Below are 18,825 nucleotides of genomic sequence, written 5' to 3'. Positions count from 1 at the left end.
CAAGGACACACGCGTGAACATTGAAGCAAGCTTGTAGTGGCCTAGAGGGTGTGAACCATGGACTAGGATCTTATGACACATAATTCACCATAAATATTGAGAAGTAGTCACAAAGACATGTGCGTGAACACCGAAGCAAGCTTGTAGTAGCCTAGAGGTTGTGAACCAAGGACTAGAACCTGATATTGTTTTAGAAAGGTGTATGGTATGATGAGTTGGACAACTTCTTGATTTTCTTCGAAAATTGGGGTCTCTAAATTGTCATGATGCCATATCATGATCCAATCCATTTAACCGATGAATCGCCGATCTCGAAATGGCCATGGAACCTCAATTTCATACCAAAAATAAACCCATAGTTTCAAAGTTTGAATAGGCCATAATCATAAATTATCAAAAAAAAATAGAGTTTAGTATTTTGGAATGTCAAATAAAATGATAGATCTAGTAAACATTTTAATGTGTTGAGATTCCTATATATGTTAAAAGACAATTTGGATAGAACAAATTGTCTTTTGAAATGCTACTATTATTAACTGTAGTAAAAATAGGTATAACTTTGTTGTACATGTTTTACATATAAATATTGGCTCATGGCTTAAGTGTAGGGATGCACAACGAACCTAGTCGGCTCAGACTTGGCTCGGTTAACGCTTAGCTCGGGCTCGTTCGTTCCTTAAATGAGCCGAGCATGAACTTTATTGTTTCCAATTATCATTCATTTAAAATAGCATGGTTTTGACATAATATTATTATATAATTAAAATATTAACATGCTACTAATTTTTGGAATTAGACAAATTTTTGTGATTTATATTTTAAAATTTTGCTATTTATAGATTTTTAACATGATATTCACAATGTTGCATATTAACCACAATTTGGGATTTTAGCTATTAATCACGATTTGGTGAAGAGTTTGCATGTTGATGTTGACCAATTTTCCTCTCAATTAATCATGATTTTCTAATAAGGGTAAGGCACGAGTAATTGCCAAGGACAAGTTTGGATACTATGCCCATGGGACATTTAATAGTTGTCATTCTAATAGCTACCTTCGTGTGGGCTGCTCACTCAAACTAGAGGAGGTGAGTTTGCAAGAGGAGGCGATGACGTGGAGGCGGAGAGGTAGGGCGTGAGATAGAGGATCGCCTAGGAAAATATGTGAGAGATGATGTCATCCCTGAAGAAAGATCTATTTGCTCTTGGGAACTTGATAACTCATAAAATATGCCTTTTTTGCCCCTGCATATCCTCTAAACTCTCTTCTTATTTGCAAAAGATTGGATTATCTCTTATCCTAACCCCGATTCTGACTTGCACTCATATGGATCAACCGACCCATTTATCTAACAGGGATATCCAGATCCAATTGTCTATTCTATTTGGGTTGGGATGCTATCAATCTTGCCCTTTTCAAAATGACCTTGTCCTCAAGGCTGCCAATTGGGGGTGTCTCCCAATCTCTGGTCCTTCCCATCTTCTTGGACCAAATATCATCATTGGCCCTTCCCTCTATTTATAGTGGTAACTTCCTCCCTTGCATAGTCGGTCATCTTTTAAGTTGAGGGGATAGGTAGTGAGCCTTTTATGTTAGCTTTGTTTCTTCATTGGACGTGTTGCCTCGGGTTCCAAAGCTCCTTTCATTTTTTGATACTCATGCATGGTGTCTGTTGTTATTTATGTGTGTCCTTAAGAACATCTTTATCGTAGATTTGGAGAGAGTTTGGTCTCTGTGGATTTCCATATTTTTGTCCTCTTGTTTGAACTTCATGGTCATCGTCTAGAAATCTCATTAAATTGAACTTAGGGTTTGCAGCCACTAGATCCCTAATACGAGATATGCTCCCTTGACAGGAAGCACAAAGGCATCCAAGTTGAGAGTGGTGCCTTAGACCTTGATTTTCAAATTGGGGCATATTGCTTTGCACTGCAACTTGTTCTTGTTTCCTACTACTACTTTAAACAGGTTATGGGAAGTGGTTGGACACTTGATCTTTCTAGCAACTTGAGTACGAAGGAAGTTGTATGTGCTTTATGTGTTTATGAGGATGGATATTGGGGTGCCCTGGAGAGTACCATGTACTCTCATGGATAGGGGCATGTCCACCCTTGTGAGGGCATAGAGTAAGATTTCTATCTTATTTTTGGGTGGATCCTCACTTTCTCTCCTTCATCACCATCACTATTTTTACTATCACTATTTATAAGATACATATACATGGTTTTACATACATGGCTAAGGCGTCAAACCTCATCACAATGGTAGCACAACCCCTTCTTTTGCTGCTCAACCATGACATCATTAGAGAGTCTTTTTACATTCACTTTTACATTAGAAGAATTAAATAAGGCTTTAAAGTAAGTTTGGACCCACTAATGTCAGCTATTGCATTGGATCTATCTGATTTGTCTGACCCGCTTTGGAAAGGAGAACTGTTTTGACTATTTTGAGATCGAGATCTGAATCCAGCTCGAGTGCTTTTAGATCCTTGCTTCTGCAACTTGTCTTCCACCAAACGTGTTTGCTGAAAGCACTCGAGAATGCTAGTGGGCCAATTGGTCTGCACCTTCATCTGGACCTCATAACGAAGGCCCACGATAAAAGTTTCAATGAGAGCTTCTTAGGACCAACCATCCATCAGATTGATGAGCCTTTCGAACTCAGCATGGTACTCCATCACACTATCAATTTTTCAGAGTTTGGACAACATTACATTGTGGTTTACATACGATGACATACCAAATTGCAACACTAGTGCATGTGCAAAAGCTTTCCAAGTTGGTACGCCAAGGTTCCTTTCGAACCAATGATACTAGCGTACCACATCTTCCTCCAGATAGATAGAGGCAATGGAGACTTTCTCTGTAACACTTCAAAATTTTAACTCAAAATTCATGTTTTTTTTAACACGTAATTTAATGTGAGATCTCTTCTATGGTATTGCCTTGGTCAAATGAAGCTCTAAGGAGTAAGCCTACACATTCACTGATGTTTAATAGCTCCTTAGAACCAAATTCACGAAAGGATGACCATCGAGTAAAAAACCATTTTTGAACACTTTTAACAATAATAACAACGAAAGTCATTTACGAAAAAATTGGTTAAATAAATTAGGCAGGTTACAAATCTATCAAACCATTCACAAAATTAAATTAAATTTATTAATCACATAAATAATTTAATTCAGTCCCATAAGTTTAAAATAACATCAAAGTCCACAAAATGTCCAACATAACAAATTTAATGCCAATCCGAAAATCTCTGAGAAAGAAAAAAAGTTTGGCTCTCAACCTATCGCAACATTCGAAAGCTGCAACACACAAAAAATCTTCCCTCCTAAGGGTGTGGTAATCGCAACACAACTATCCATCTCGACTGCCAAAATATCCAATAACTTAGCAAACTCGCTCGACACGAATAAGTGTGTCACACCAAAATCAAACAATACTCGTGTAGAAAAATTGGCAATAGTCAAAGTACCTTCGATGAGTTGGTGACTCAGACCTGCCTCATCTGTAGTAGCTACGTAAACACGGCCCACGGTCTTCTTTTGTTGTTGAACTAGTTGGGTCTGATGTTGAATCTGTAGTGGCAACGACCACTGCTACAAAGGTTACAGTGAAGCCAATCTCTGCAGAAAAAATCTGATATAGTAGCCCTTCTAGCCATAATGCAAGCACACTCCAGTCTCACGGGGACAAGGTTGTCCCATTGACACTTTCGATATCTCCCTGCAAAATGCATCTACTGCTATTGTTGTCTGCCCCTGAATCTTTGTTGCCTCTGGTACGGGGCTGGCATCTAGTCCTTCTACCAGTTCTTCTGGAAATGCTTCTTGAAAGATTTTTGGGAATCCTTCTTCGTTTCTGATGCTGATGGTGGTGGATCTACTCAGATATGAATCTTCTTTGACAACCTCTAGACCTTGTCCAGGATGTTCTCTACCTCAATCACCTCAAGCAAAGTATGAGGTTATATAATATGGACCTTGCTACAAAGCCCATCACAAAGCCCTAGAGAGAACTTTAGTGCTTGAGCCTTATTTGTCGAAAACATATCCGAACAATAATGCTCCAGGTGACAAAATCAACTCATGTACTCCAACATAATAGGACTACCCTGTTTCAGCTCCAAGAACTTCTGGGCCTTCATATTCCAAGCAAAGTCAAGAAAGTAGGTCTCCACAAAGGCTACTCTAAACTCCTCCCAAGGGATAATGGTGACTCTAGTGAAGCAAATCTCTTTGGTCATCTTCAACCATTTCATAGCGTTATCAATCAAACAATAAGACCCAGGCAAGGTCTTCTCCTCAGGCACACTGAGAACCTCGAACATGCTCTTGATCTTCTTGATCTAGAACTCAACTCGCTCCAAATCAGAAGTACCCATAAACAATGGAGGATCCATGTTTATAAACTTCTTATACATCATCCCCTATAACGTTTGTGTCTGCATCTGCATGAACTGGGTCAGGGTCGAGAGGGCCTCCAAAACAAAATCCCTTTGACTCATCCAGTCACCTGAATATCTCGGCATCTAAAAATGCACAAATAATTCTATTCACTACAAGGATCATTGAGCTAAACAACAAGCATAGAAATAACCACTTTACTCATGCATCTATCAAACAAACAACAATCATATTCATATCTCACATTAAATACTACTCACACTAACAAGGTTAGGTGGTCAGCAAGATATAGAACTTAAGCTTCTAGATAAGATATTAGACCATTCTGGGAACTTTTGCTCTTATATAAAAATCTGACCCTCCAAAAATTTTGGATTATTATTATTATTATTATTATTAATATTATTATTATTATTATTATTATTATTATTATTATTATTATTGAAATGATATTGATTTAAAACAGTAGAAGAAAACTCGGTTTATGAAAACTAAATCAAGAGAAAATATTTTAAACATTAAACTGAACTCAAGATTCAAAACCAACTAATCATTGTCATTTCATTCAAAGGAAAGTTCATCCATATATAGTCCATTTACAAAATCTGATGAATTATAAATGTTCTTTTACAAAATTTCATAACACATGGAAGTCCCAAAATACACATCACAAAACTACAAGGGTCCATAATCCAACTTCAGAGATACTCGATCTAGGCATCCATTGCCACCACAACACGCTTATCTGAGGGTACTTGAAAAAGGAAAAGTAAGTAGGGGTGAGACCAACTGTTGTCTTAACAAGAAACTTGACCTTCCATCTTGTAATAGTGAACACGACAAGGTCTACAAGCAAACAAGACCTACCATAGCTCTAAAGTACAGCCACATAACTCGTCCCTCTGCAGGATCAGACCCAACACATCCTCTAACTCTAGAGAAAACACCAATAATAGGTCACACAGACCATATCATGCACAATCCTAGTTACATGCATATATTTTAATTACCTTCTCCATTTAGGTTTTTCTTTTGCTTTACATGATGCAAATGCAACTATTGTTTCGATATTAACAATTATTTCCATAAGGGCACTATTGCCTCGGGTCGCTATAGGAGAACCAGTTTACATGAGGGTATATTTTCAAAGACTTGTATCTTACATATTTTATTAACCCCAAGAGTACACAGTTACACCTACACCAAGGTCGAAAACCCTTCGTTATGGCATTTATTTTTCTAGATAAAGTCATAGTGCACTACCACTAGCATACGTAGCATAGACCTCCAACACAATGAGCCTTGTCCTCTAAAGCCACTGTGGTTGGGGACTGGTCCACCCTCAGTGACCAAAAGACGGAACCTCACCCACAGCATGTCAACTGTCAGTCCATGGGGTTGGTGCAAACTCGCTCACTAGACGAGTAAAAAGTCACTCAAAGTTATAGGTTACCCCATCTTTCAAGGTGTAACTACACATCTCTCTATAACTTGTTTTGCTTTATTTTTAGTTCATATGCATTAATGTAAAATTATCTTAGTACCCACACTAGTACCCTAGGGCCCTTGTTTAATAAATTACACATAAATTTATTATGCAATATGCATTCTTTTGTGCAAATATCCTTATTACACACATGCGGTAACTTTTGTAACCCAATAGGCATTATGCTATGCATACAACATGTAGTGCTCACATCAACACTACAACTTCGTATTGCCACATTGGAAAATACGAGCACAACCCGATCATGCATCCTTAAACCACATAATGTAATGTTGCCATGTACACAACAATACTTATCAGCCATACTGAAAAGAAAAGAACATGAACTTACACATGTGCATCATTTCCATGCATACATACTTATGTATTTCAATACAAATTGGGTTCTTTCTTGAACCAACAAGTACAAATAGCTACATCACATCAAAAAATATAGCACATATAGGCCTTCCAACCTGTTTTTGGGGTGATTCACTAGAATCCCGAGCTCAAAACAACACAATATCACATTCAGGTGCATCGACTCTCCTGAGCATAGGAGTCGACTCACGGGCCAAACAGAACATAAAACACACTCATGAGTCGACTCTCATGGTTTCAAGAGTTGACTCATAGGTTACAGGGGTCGACTCTCCCACTGCAGAGGATCGACTTTGCAATATAGGTGTCAACTCTTCTAAAAAGAGTCATCTCAAATAGATAAAAGGGGTCAATTCTTCAAAAGAGGGTTGACTCTTCTAAACTAAAGAGTCAACTCCTCTAAACAAGGGTCAACTTGTTTGAAATAGGTCTACTCTTCAGAAATAAGAGTTGACTCTAGTTTTAAAACATGGGTTGATCCTATCCATAGAGAAAGAGGCAGAGTCAACACCCAGAAGTAGAGGTCAACCCTTGGGTCTTTCCAACCTTCTGCAAATAGCAAGGATCAAATCTTCTTCAGCAGAGGTCGACTCTTACTCTTTGCAGAATCACGTAGCTCCACCAAATATGATTTTGAGCTATAAAAATTCTACCAAATGATGGTTTACTCCATCCAACTCCAATCCAAAATACTAGGAGTTAAAACTAATAAACACAACATATATGATTCGTAAAAATCCCAAGATTAAAACAAATTTAAGCTATCATAACATGGATATGAACTTGGGCTACTCATGCTAGCATATATACATATTTCAACCCAAGATTTATCTCTAACAAGTTTTCAAACAGATTTTATTATCAAAACAAATACATATCATTTCCTGCTAGCTTTTACCCAAAAGCCAAAACATCAACACTACCCAAAGCATATAAAACCAAGGAACATGCTCAAACATCCATTCTCACATGAAATATGTTGCATATACAGTTTCTAAAAATACTTGCCTTTAAAAGATGATTTTCCTAAAAAACAACTGTCGAGTTTTCAAAGAAACATATTTAGAAATAGTCCACATGTTAAAACAAAGTATCAGTTCATATAATAGGTAAAAAAAAAGATTTTTAAACACTTTTGTAACCAGGGAGAACTAAAATTTTTTTAACTCCTTTATCAAGTACAAACGATCATATTTATAACACTCTTTAAGCAAACAAGAATGGAGGGATTTCTTAGTTTTCTTATCAATTACAAAAATAAGAAGTATAAACATTCCTGCATCTGAAAATAAAACAAAGTTGAATATACATGCTTTTCAATAGCTACCAAAAACATATTCTTGTTCTTAAAACATAAACTTGAGCAAAGAATGAGAAAAACACAGTTTAATTGAAAATCCATGAAAAACATGAGTGCAAATCAAAAAGTACAACATTGATCCAACCAACCAATGCATAGTTGCTTTGGGTTGGTTCTACCAAAATCCAAGCTAAATAGTGCAAATATTGCACACATTCTACCATATTTATTGCAAAATTTACTCAGAAGTCTACTCTCTCAAGCACATGAGTCGACTCTAAGCTAAACAGAGTATAAACAATGCCCAGAAGTAGACTCTTCTGACTCAAGAGTCAACCATTGTGCTTAACTGCACTTTAAACAACATAAAGGAATTGATTGTCTTGCTTCAAGAGTCGACTCTTCACTTCAAGAGTCAACTTGCTACATGCAGAAGTCGACCCTTGAGCTTAACTGTACTTTAAACAACATAAAGGAGTCGACTCTCCTGCTCTAGGAGTCGACTCTTCACTTTAGGAGTCAACTCACTGCATGTAGGAGTCAACTCTTAAACAAAAAAATTTCAATTCTTACACAAGAGAGAGTCGACTCTTTTATCAATATTGTACAAAGCACAACATGGAGGCATCGACCCCTGATATGTAGGAGTCAACCATCAGGTCAACCAGAACGTGAAAATACATAGGAGTTGACCCTAGAAACATAGGAGTCGACCCCTAAGGCATTTTCAGTTTGGTCTCACACTTTTGAAACTCTGAAAACTCAGGGTTTGAAGCACCCAACTCCAACGAAACTCAACCCCAACACATCTAGGGGTGTTTTAGAATCAATAAAACACAATGACAACTAAAAACATTACTAAAACAATTATTCTACCAATCATATCAAACATTCAATGCATATTTTTCTCAAAAATCATAACAAAATGACTTGTAGTCCTAGCATGCTCACTACATACGAGAAGAGAAGTTGAGCACCTACAACAAACGCAACACAAACACTCCCAACGTACTCTATACAGCTCACACATGCAACACAAGTTCCCAAGCTACAACTCATGCGCAAGGGAGTTGTCCACATCAAAGCACAATCCAAACACGAACTGGGGCACCTCCAAACATTGCTCTAGTTGCAACAACCTTTCAGCAAGGGTGCAGCGCAACCACAAGGTGGTGGTGAAGCTGGTGGGTCAACCACCAAGGGAGGGAGAAGGCGAGAGAGAGAGAGAGAGAGAGAGAGAGAGAGAGAATCAGTGTGTAGAGAGAGAGAGAGGGCACAAGAGAGAGGAAAAGGGAAATGTGTGCATATAGAGGGGTTTTATAGAGTCTCACTTAACTTAGGTATGGGTCTGGGTAAAATTGGATTTAAGAGGCCCAAATCTGGTTATATTCCAACTAGGTCCCAACCAGCCAAAATCATGGGCTCCTAGTTAGCCCACTAGTTGGGTTAACTAGGTCCCAACCTAGTTGGTTTGACCAAAAAGGAAACTAGCCAACAAAAGAAAGCCAGCCATATGGTAAGGTCAAGCTAACCCTAGCAGGTCTGACCTATAAGGGTTGACTAAGTTGGGCAGCAGCTGCAGTTATTGCTCCAGCCAAAATGACCATAATGCCCTCTAAAAGCAATCATTGGCCAAAGGTGCCCATTCGATCCTTTCTCTAAAATAAAACCACCATAATGTCATCCAAACATTTTAAATAATTTTGGATATGTTTCTCATTAAATTAACTGGCCCGATCAACTTTGGGTTGGATGACTATGTCCTCCAAGACAAATATACCCACAAAACAACTTGAAATTGACCAAAATTGCCGAGCATACTTTAAACTCATTTTAACTCTATTTTTGACAAAACAAAAACATTCTTGAAAAATCCATAAGAATATAACTAGACATGTTAATTACACAAAACATTCATCTATATTGTCATTTCTTAGAAATTATAAAATCAAAAAATTATCGAATATTACAACAATAGACTCAAACGATGAAGAAATTGCTTGTGGTAAAAGGTTTAATGATCTTGAGCACTGTCATGAGTTTTTGAAAGATCATGTAATTAGAAATAACTATAAAGCAAAATTCATGAAGAGCAGTAACAGAGTCACTATCGTATGAATAAGAAAGAACTTACAATATGGTTGATAGCCCTTAAAAGATTCAATGCACAAAGATGTGTGAAACATTTTACTTTCTAGTGAAGAAGTATGAAAGAGAGCATACATGTGGTGGAGCTGTGGATAACCTCAATGGAAAAAGTATCTTCTAAGTGGATTTCATGTGTTATTCACAGACACTTTCATGATAATCCGAACACTACAAGAAAATAGGTTGTTAGCGACGGATTTTAGCGACGAAATACTTCTATCGCTAGTTAGCGATGGATTAACAAGCGAAAAACATCTGTTGCTATAATCAATATTTACGAAAAAAGTGACAGAAGATATCTTGTCGCTAATTAGCGATGGATTTTGCGACGTAGTTTTTTGTCGTAACGAACGCAACATCTAGCGACGTCGTTTGCGATGAAGGATTTTTCGTCGCTAATTAGCGACAAAATTGACGACAGAATATATTTTGTCGCTATGTTGGTAAATTTGATTTATGATGGCTTAGCGACGAAATTAATCCGTCGCTAAGTCGTCGCGAATTGTCGCATAACCCTAATCTCAGAGCTCTTTTCCTTTTCTTCTTTCGCTGCTCCCACTCTCGCCGTTCGCCCGCTCCTGTCATTCGCCTGCTCCCGCCGTTCGCCCGCTCCCTCCGTTCGTCATTTGTCAGCCCCACCATCTACCGTCCGCAGGCCCCGCCATTCGCCACCGCCCGGAGACAGGTAAACGAGGGGTCCCCCCCCCCCCCCCCCCGCATTTTCCGACAGGGGGTCAACCCCTTGTGTTTCTGGCAGGGGGTCGACCCCCTGCCGGAACAGCCTAGGTTTTTTTTGTGGTGACTTCATTTTAAAATAGTATTTTTTTTTGCAAATTTCTCAACAGAACCAGTTTGTGCTCAGCCACTCGTGGTAAGTAAGTGACAAAAACAATGCAAATCGGGTAAATACCTGTGGTGAGTAAGTGTATCACATGTTATTTAATTTATTAGATGTAACACTTTATTGTTCACACACTCACTTAGTTGTTGATATTTAGGGTTGCTTTGTAGGAGTTCAAAGATCATGCTGAGCATGATTTTAATGTATGAATATGGAAGTGTTCTTATTTTTGGAGTACGGAGTCCATGCTAGGCATGGTAGTAGTTAGTGGAATATTGAAGTGTGTTTGATGCAGGTACATGTTTGCCATTTGTTTGATATGAATGATTACGATGTATTGCAATGTTTGATGTAATTTTATCCATGCTTGCATGTAGTTACTTTCAATTTGATTATGGCTTCCATGTGAAATTATATAATGAAAGCATGCTTCAAATGATTGTATCGTGTCATTAATAGTTTGTATATGAAAATATTAAATTATCAATGCATGTATCATAATTCTTGTTATTGTATGACATCATATATTGCATGATAAATTTGATATTTTGTTCATCATAGCATTCTGATGATTCTCTTTTAATTGGTTAGGTTATTATTCGTAACATCATAAGAAAATGACTGCAAACCGTGAATGAATATACCGTAGGATAGTGGACAATGAGTTATCGCATGAATATATGGATGGTGTTGAAAGTTTTATTGAATTTTCAACGACAAGTGTCAGTACAGTGGATCTCACAGGTCGGATTAGGTGTCCCTGCAAGATTTGTAAGAATAATCGATTTGTAGAACCTCATGGCGTTAGACATCACCTATAGAGGAAGGGTTTTGTGAGTGATTATCAGAATTGGATGTTTCATGGAGAAGAATTTAGAAACAATTTTGATGCACGGGTGAATGTGGTGCATGATAATCCATATATAGATTTGATATTTGATGCTGCAGGAACAGAACTGGGTTCTGCTATAAGTCCTAGTGATGTAAGAACTGTCGTAGATGAAGAACCGCCAAACGATGCAGCTAGTAGATTTTATGATTTACTTAGAGATGCTGATGAGCCACTTTGGAACGGTTGCGAGAGTCACACTATCTTGTCTGCAGTTCTTCAACTAATGAATTTGAAGTCCGAGTATAATTTGAGTCAATCATGTTTTGACCATTTGTGCATGATTGTGAAGAGTATGTTGCCCAAAGATAAGAAATTGCCACAAAATTTCTATCGTGCGAAAGTTATGGTCAACGCTCTAGGTATGGGGTACAAAAAGATTGATGATTGTCCAAATTACTGCAGGTTGTATTTCAAGGAGCAGGAAAACAACATATCATGCCCGTCATGTGGGCAACCTCGGTTCAAGCCAAAGACAAGAGGCAATGGTAGCACAAGATCAAAGGAAGTTTCATACAAGTCGCTCCGCTACTTTTCTATCACTCCTAGATTGCAACGATTGTATATGTCTTCAAGGACAGCTAAACACATGAGATGGCATGCAAATAAAGTTTGACAAGATGAAAACAAGATCACACATCCTTATGACGCTGAAGCTTGGAAGCACTTTGATCGTACTCATCAGAACTTCATAATGGAAGTGTGAAATGTTAGACTCGGTCTATGTACAGATGGATTTAATCCATTTGGGGGTAGATCAACTCCATACTCATGCTGGCCAGTATTTGTAACTCCATACAACCTTCCACCAAGTTTGTGTATGAAACTTCCAAATATTTTCTTGTCTCTGTTGATCCCTGGTCTGACCTCACCTGGCCAAAATCTTGATGTATATTTAAGGTCATTGATTGATGAACTAAAAGTACTATGGGATGATGGTGTTACCACGCATGATGCCCACAAAAAATAAAATTTCAACATGAAGGTTGATGTTCTATGGACAATCAGTGACTTTCCTGCATATGGTATGCTATCTGGTTGGAGCACACATAGGAGGTTGGCATGTCCGTACTGCGTGGAGGATTCCAAAGCTTTTAGATTGATGCATGGAAGGAAGCCTTGCTGGTTTGAGTGCCATCGTCGATTTCTACCCAGCGACCATCCGTTCTGATGACAAAAGAATGTGTTTAAAGCAAGCACAACTGAAATAGAAGGTCCATCCACAAGATTGTCTAGCATAGAGATTCTAAGAAGATTGCGATACTTTCCAGATGTATTAACAGATGCCCGCAGTCCTACACCCTTCCGTGGATTTGGAAAGGATCACAATTGGATGAAGAAATCTATTTTTTGGGAACTACCGTATTAGCTGACCCTATTGATATGACATAATTTGGATGTGATGCATGTGGAGAAAAATGTGTTTGATAATATGTTCAATACAGTAATGAATGTTAAAGGATAAACGAAGGATAATCCGAAGGCCCGTATGGATTTAAAAGTAATATGTAAAAGATCAGAATCAGAACTCAAAGAGTATAATGGAAAAATACTAAACTAAAGGCAAAGTACGTGCTTGGACCTGATCAAATAAAATATATATGTCAATGGTTGAGACAATTGAGATTTTCAGATGGATATGTTTCTAGCATTGCTCGGGCTGTGAAGATTGACGATGGACAGTTATATGGGTTAAAGAGCCATGATTGCCATATCTTTATGCAACGATTGATACCCCTAGCATTCCATGATATGTTAGACAAACCTATATGGGGGGTATTGTCTGAGTTGAGTAGATTTTTTAGAACATTGTGCGCATCAAAAGTCGTAGTATCTGATGTAAAGAATCTCGAAGACTCTGTCATCACCACTATTTGTCTGCTAGAAAAGATATTTTTGCCAGCATTTTTCGATGTTATGGAACATTTGATCATACATTTGTCATATGAACTAAGGGTTGGTGGCCCTGTGCAATATCGATGGATGTACCCATTTGAAAGGTATATATTTTTTTATATTTGTCTCTTTAATGACAGCTATTTAAAATTTGAAATGTATATTTTTGCCAGATGCATGTTTGACTTCAAAAAAAAGGTTTGTAATAAAGCAAGAGTAGAAGGCTCTATTTGTGAAGCGTACACTTAAGAAGAGATTTCAAATTTCTCATTTATGTACTTTGAACCTCACATTCCAACACGTTACACATGCCCGCCCCGTAACAATGATGGAGAACAAGTAACTGTAGCTGACAAGCTGTCGATATTTCAACCACTTGGCCATGCATTTGGTAGTTGCCGATCAAGGCTCTTGACAGATCGAGAGCAAGACGCAGCACACATCTATATTCTTTTTAATTGTTCAGCGATCGACCTATACATCGAGTAAGTATATGTAGACGCAACACAATTATAAATCCTTTTATGTTCTATACGTGCATACATGGTTCGGTAATATAAGTATTTGTGGTTTGCAGATGATTTGATCTGGAGTTGCAAAGAGAAGTTTTACATCTCACTGATGCAAAAGTACAAAAAGAATGTGAAACTAAGTTTGTGGAGTGGTTGAAACAGTTGGTAAAGATGCTAACATAAATTTTGTACTTGTAAACAACACTAAATTACTTAATTGGTCGTAATCACATTCATTGTTTATGTCTGTGCGTAAGGACGCAATGGTGATATTAAAGATCAAGGAATATGTGATTTAGAAAATGGTCTGACCAAAGTTGTGCAATGCTACAACGGGTACACCGTAAATGGTTATTGATTCCATACAAAAGATTACGGTATAAACAAATCAGCGATGAATAGTGGCGTGTGTGTCAAGGGTAGCAGCTACGGTGAAAATGAACATGATTACTACGGTATTATAGAGGAAATAATGGAGTTGACTTACTTAAGCATAAATAATAGGGTAACTTTATTCAAGTGTCATTGGTTTGATTCAACTGCAACAAGACTCGACAAAGCTTCAGGCATTGTGGAGGTGAATCATAAATCAAGGTTTGGAACATATGAACCATTCATATTAGCCTCGCAAGCTCAACAGGTTTATTATACTTCATATCCGAGTATAAAAAAGTCAGATAGAAATGAATGGTGGGCAGTTTGCAAGGTAAAGTCCAAACTATACCCTGAGTATAATCAGTTATAAGAAGACAAGTTAGCTGAAGATAGTAATTACTATCAATCAGATGATATTTATGACTTCGCTTATGGTCACAATGTTGCGCATGATATGCATGTCATATCTCCATTGGCCGATGAAACATTCATAGAACAATATGATCCAAATGATGTACCAAGTGGATGGGTAAACAATAAAGAAGAAGAAGAAGAAGAATATGAAAGTCAAACAAGTGACGAGGAAGAATTCTCAAGCTAGTGAGCAAAATCTTGTAATACAAACCTCTATTTGAATGCATTGCAATACTTAATGTGAATGATTTGAATTATTTGAATGTATTGTAATACTTGATCTAAATGAATGAGTTGTATTGCAATACTTGATGTGAATGATTTGAATGATTTGAATTATTTGAATGTATTGTAATACTTGATGTGAATGAATGAGTTGCATTGCAATACTTGATGTGAATTATTTGAATGTATTGTAATACTTGATACAAATGATTTGAATGGATTGCAATACTTGATGTGAATGATTTGAATTATTTGAATGTATTGTAATACTTGATGTAAATGATTTGAATGCATTGCAATACTTGATGTGAATTATTTGAATGTATGGTCATAGTTGATGTGAATGATTTGAATGCATTGCAATACTTGATGTGAATGACTTGAATGTATTGTAATACTTGATGTGAATGACTTGAATTATTGTAATGTGAATGATGTGAATGAATGGGTTGTATTGTACTTGATGTAAATGATTTGACTTATTTGAATGCATTATAATACTTATTGTGAATCATTTGAATGTATTGCAATACTTGATGCGAATGATTTGAATGTATTATAATACTTGATGCGAATTATTTGAATGTATTGTATGACATATGTTATTTGTTAGAATATGGTTCGTGGAGGTTAGAGTGGTCGTTCATCCAGTAGTAGTCAGGCCCAGCCTTCATCTTCACGGGCTCCTATGATAGGTATATCATTTAACTAATTGGATCCTGTGATAGAATTTCTAACGTATTTTTTTACAGATGATGTTTCGCATGTACACGACTCACTTACACCAGTTGATCACACAAGTCAGGAGCCAACACATGAAGCAGGTCTTCTTAGTCTGACACAAGAAGACTCATTCAAATAGTGTATATCGATAATCGACCGTAAGTATTTCGTTTTCAATTATTGCATATCTTATAAATATTTTATATTGATATTTATTGTGTACCAATTCATGTGCAGCACGAGGTTTGAGCCACAAGAAGTAGTACGCGAGATTTAGAATTCACTTCTTCAACATCTACCAGGACCAATGGCTCAATGAAAAGAGTATCCAAAAGAGGTGATAGATAGATTATGGTCCTCATTCACGGTATACAGTTGTTTCTCATAGTTAATGTGTTTTCTATTTAAATTTTTTTTAGTCATGTCTACTAACTTTCTGAAAATATTTGTAGGCTTCGAATCGCTTCGCAACTACGGTGGAGAAAAATGATGCAAGGAAGGTGTGGTAGAAGGTGGTTGTCAATCGATTTGCAGACATGTTGCACAATATGAAGACTGCAGCAAAAAAAACATTTGGCGGAATAGATGATCCACTACAGTGGAAGGGCCATGGCCCTATTACTATCAGGAGAGATTATTGGGATGGAATGTGCGATAAGTGGGCGGGGGATGTATTTCAAAATCGCTCTACAAAGGCTGCACAAAATCGAGCGAAAATGCCTGAAGCCCATCTACACGCAGGTGGATCTAAGACATTTGGGAGCCACCTAAAGAAAATGGTAACTCATCAATATATAATATTAATTTTATAAGTATTTTTGCAAACTTGTTAACTAAATCTTTTATCATTTAACTTCGCAGGAAGCAGAAAAAGGAGGCATTGTACCATATAAGGATGTGTTTGTTGAAACACATAAACGGAAGACCACGGGAGACTCTGTATCAAAGAAGGTGAGAACGACAACGGTATGTATTTATTCTATTAATAATCATTACAATATGCAAGTTATCATAATGTTATCATTAATTATTAATGCATACTTTAAACATTATTTTGTAGGAGGCATGTGAACAACAGATGGTAGAGTGATATGGCGATGACGCTACTCAGCATCCATCATTTGATCCTGCAGCATGGGTGACTACAGCAGGTGAACCCAAAAAGGGTTGTGTGTTCGGGTTTGGGAGTAATATGAACACTTCACCTGTTATTGTTTCTTCCAGTTACGACTCACAAACTTCTTCCGCCGACATAAGCTCCAAGCAGCAGCCTTTTCTTTCCGGTGAAGATGTACGTCAGATCGTTAAGGACACATTGTGTGACTACTTCCATGAAACTGTCATCGACGTTCTTCGAGCTGAGTTCAACAGGTTTTTGCTGAACAAGGGAACTTCGATTGCAGGTCCCTCTCAGGTATGAAAGTTTTATGCAATATATTGTATGTCGTTAGATTTCATGTAACTTTGATTGTCTTAACATATTCAGTTTTTTTGACTGCCTTAGAACATATATGAGCATGCTATAATCACATATTCAGTTTTTTTACTGTCGTAGAACACATATGAGCATGCTAGAATCACATATACAGCTTTTTAACTGCCTTAGAGCACATATGAGCATGGTAGAATCACATATAGAGTTTTTCTAACTGCCTTAGAACACATATGAGCATGCTATAATCACATATTCAGATTTTTTACTACCTTAAAACACATATAAGCATGATCGAATCACATATATAACTTTTTGCCTGCCTTAGAGCACATATGAGCATAGTAGAATCACATATAGAGTTTTTTGCCTGCCTTAGAGCACATATGAGCATGCTATAATCACATATAAAGTTTTTTGCCTGTCTTAGAGCACATATGAGCAAGATAGAATCACATATGAAGTTTTTTTTATTGCCTTAGAACACATATGAGCATGCTATAATCACGTATTCAATTTTTTACCTGCCTTAGAACACATATGAGCATGCTATAATCACACATTCAGTTTTTTTACTGTCTTAAAACACATATGAGCATGGTAGAATCACATATAGAGTTTGTTTACTGCCTTAGAACACATATCATTTATGATAGAATCACATATAAAGTTTTTTGCTTTGCCTGCCTTAGAGCACATATGAGCATGAAAGAATCACATATAAAGTATTTCTGACTGCCTTAGAACACATATGAGCATGCTATAATCATGTATTCAATTTTTTGACTGCCTTAGAACACATATGAGCATGATCGAATCACATATATACCTTTTTGCCTGCCTTAGAGCACATATGAGCATGGTAGAATCACATATACAGTTTTTCTAGCTGCCTTAGAACACATATGAGCATGATATAATCACATATAGAGTTTTTTACTGCCTTAGAACACATATGAGCACATATAGAATCACATATAGAGTTTTTTGTCTACCTTAGAGCACATATGAGCATGATAGAATCACATATAGAGTTTTTTTACTGCCTTAGAACACATATGAGCACATGATAGAATCACATATAGTGTAGATTTTATTTCAATATATTTTGTTTATCAATACTGATTGTTTTTTTCTTGTGTAGGTTGCTAGCGATAATCAGCGTAGCAGAACTGGAGGGACAGATCAAGGCAATGAACAAGAAGACGCACAAAATCTTGGCAATGATTAGATTAATGTATTGAAGAAGTTTTATTTTTTTTTTTGTTTCGAAATTGTAATTGTTGAATTGTAAATAATTAAACATGTTAATTTTAAAGTGAAACGATTAATTGTTGTAGATTCCTTTTATATGAAATTTTATGTGTACTTTATTTTTTATTTACAGGAAATATAAATTGTAGCGTTCTTGATATTTAATTTTCAAATAATTTTTTTATTTTTTTTTCTTGTTTGCGACGGATTTTTTCGTCGCTATACATATAATTTAGCGACGGATGTAAATCCGTCGCCAAGCCGAGGTAGTCGTTTAGTACCGGCGGATTTGCGACGGAATTCAGCATTCGTTATTCTGTCGCAAGTAGCGACGGAACGGGCGACGGATTTATTCTGTCACCAGTTAGCATCAAAAAATTTGCAACGTAAGCTATCTGTCGCCTCTTCGTCGCTAATCTGTCGCTAAGCCGGTTAGCGACAGAATGAGGTCGTCGCTAATCCACTGCTTTGTTGTGGTGGAACATGATTCCAAGAGAAATCATGAATAACATAAGTGGTGAGGAAGGTGTTGAA

This window comes from Nuphar pumila, chromosome 9 (genome assembly GCF_984573655.1).
Source record: "Nuphar pumila chromosome 9, dmNupPumi1.hap1.1, whole genome shotgun sequence".
In the NCBI taxonomy this organism is placed as follows: domain Eukaryota; kingdom Viridiplantae; phylum Streptophyta; class Magnoliopsida; order Nymphaeales; family Nymphaeaceae; genus Nuphar; species Nuphar pumila.
This window is presented reverse-complemented; position numbering follows the sequence as displayed.